Here is a 2,440-nt window from a genome sequence, read left to right as displayed (position 1 = left end):
CTTGCAGAGCCCTGCTTCGATCTGTCTCCCTAAACTTACAAACGAAAGTCTGGTTGGCCTGTCTGATATTTCACCACTAATCTTTAAGTCCTTGGTACATAACGGTGGGTGCTTGTGTTTGGGCTCTACTGTTGGTGTGGCTCCTGATTTTGTATCGGCAGTCTGTGTCTTTTCTGGAATATTCTCCGCCTTGATCTTCCTAGGTGTCAAAGAGTCATTTAACAACAGCAACACGGTGAAATTTTCATCGGTGGTCTGTTCGGCCTCATCTAACCACGCCAGTATGGCCTTGACTGCCCCCATTTTGTCTAGCTTCTCTGGTTCGCGAACAACTTTGTTGTCTTTCAGAATTTCCTGCAGGGTTTCTGTAGATGCCTGGTACAACTTGGCCAGGACCTCAAACTCCATCTCTTGCTTCTCTCCCATGGCTATGGATATATTATCCCGGACGAGCCCCCAAATGTAACAATTGCCACTTTACCTGGAAAGAAGGGAGTGAAGATAGAAATAAATTCGTTTATTTGGTTGGGTACCAGATACTGACTTCTAATGTAAACAGTACTTACATAAGAGTAACTACGGTAATTCACAAATCAACATTTAAGTATCCTGTGGCTTATAAGGGTAAATACGGTAATCTCCCAAAATCATTTCTACAGCACTTTAGGTATGTAACAATCTCATGAACATGAATGAATATATAAAGAATGTTATTCTCTATTTGACAGATAAGTAATAAGTCTAAATTCCAGTTGAAAATGATAAAAAAAACACCAAAAATACCAATGGCGGGAACATGCACCGCACATGTGCTTGGCCAAACCCAGTAACACCCCAATTAAACAATATTATTGTGTGATACCACAAAAAGATGAATATAAACATTATACGCTGGATCTTAGATATACTTCTGCAACATTACAAATACATTACAAGTCTCAAAATATGTAATAATTACCTGGAAAGAAGAGAGTGAAGATAGAAATAAATTCGTTTATTTGGTTGGGTACCAGATACTGACTTCTAATGTAAAAGAGTTCCAATAACAGAGGACCAGTCAAAGCGTTACCATAAATTGGAGTTACCTCTCTTTGCTTGTACATAAAAAATGGTACCCCCCTTATCCTATGCTAACAAATGGAAACATTCCCATCGACAAGCAGACTCAAAATTTTATTGACGCATGAGATCAACCTCTCTGTCGAAAAACTCCAGTTTCTTTCGTGCTAATTTATTCTTTATTTACAGATGTACTATATGTAGAAAGACTGTACTTGATAAATATGATCTTGAAGACTTATAAACTAATTTAATTGACTTCGAATTTTTCGACAGAGATTTCTTCGAGTTGATAATATTCTTAATCTTGTGAGCTGGAGATTGTATTTCTGTTATTTCCTCGCCTAAATGAAGAGCTTCTTCGACTTCGAAATGCACATTTGTGTAGATAAGCATGTGAGATTTGAGTTCCTTGTGACTATCTTCTGTATTTGTTCTGTTCACGTAATCACAAAACACATAATAGTAGTAAGGGGGACAGTACACAGTCAGTATACAGTCACGATGACGTCATGGGGTTTTCCAGACCCCGCCCACATAGGTCATAATTGAGGTCACAGTCAAGGGGTGAGTACACAGTCAATATGGGTGGTTGAGATGTGACTACACAGTCACTGACGTCACAGAAAAATATTTTAGCTGATAACCATGGGGTGAGGTCATAGTCAAGAGGTGAGTACACAGTCAAGGGGTGACTACACAGTCACTGACGTCACAGAAAAATATTTTAGCTGATAACAAGTTATGGGCGTTAACGGTTACATCCACAATATTGAGTACACAGTCAAGGGGTGACTACACAGTCACTGACGTCACAGAAAAATATTTTAGCTGATAACAAGTTATGGGCGTTAACGGTTACACCCACAATATATATCACGTCCCATATTTTAGCTGATAACAATCAGTATATCGTTCTATATTATGGGCCTTAACGGTTACACCCTGAGTGCGATACAGTATAAAATATGACAAGTCCTAATGGATTTACATCATTCACAGTCGCAGAACCAATGAACCATTCACGGTAAGCACCTGAATAATATCAAATCAAAGGCCTGAAGGGCCATAATGGCTTACGGGTTTGATATGACTATATTTACATGGATCGAGTATGATTCCCTCTATTTCTTACGGAAACTTTAGTTTATTTATAGCTCTATAGAAAGTAACTAGCTACATGTAATTCATAGATCTAGATAAACTAACAGGACCGATATCAACATGCCCCATTTGTTGATTGGTCGAACCTTGGTGACCGAAACAGACAGGATTGAAATCTAGATGCCTCTTTTATCAATTGGTTGAAACCACCATTGCTTTCAGGAAAATCATAGACTGCATGAAATAATTATGATGATGTCGGACTCAAACTCCAATA

Source organism: Magallana gigas, chromosome 1, assembly GCF_963853765.1.
Source record: "Magallana gigas chromosome 1, xbMagGiga1.1, whole genome shotgun sequence".
NCBI classification, from domain to species: Eukaryota; Metazoa; Mollusca; class Bivalvia; order Ostreida; family Ostreidae; genus Magallana; species Magallana gigas.
This window is presented reverse-complemented; position numbering follows the sequence as displayed.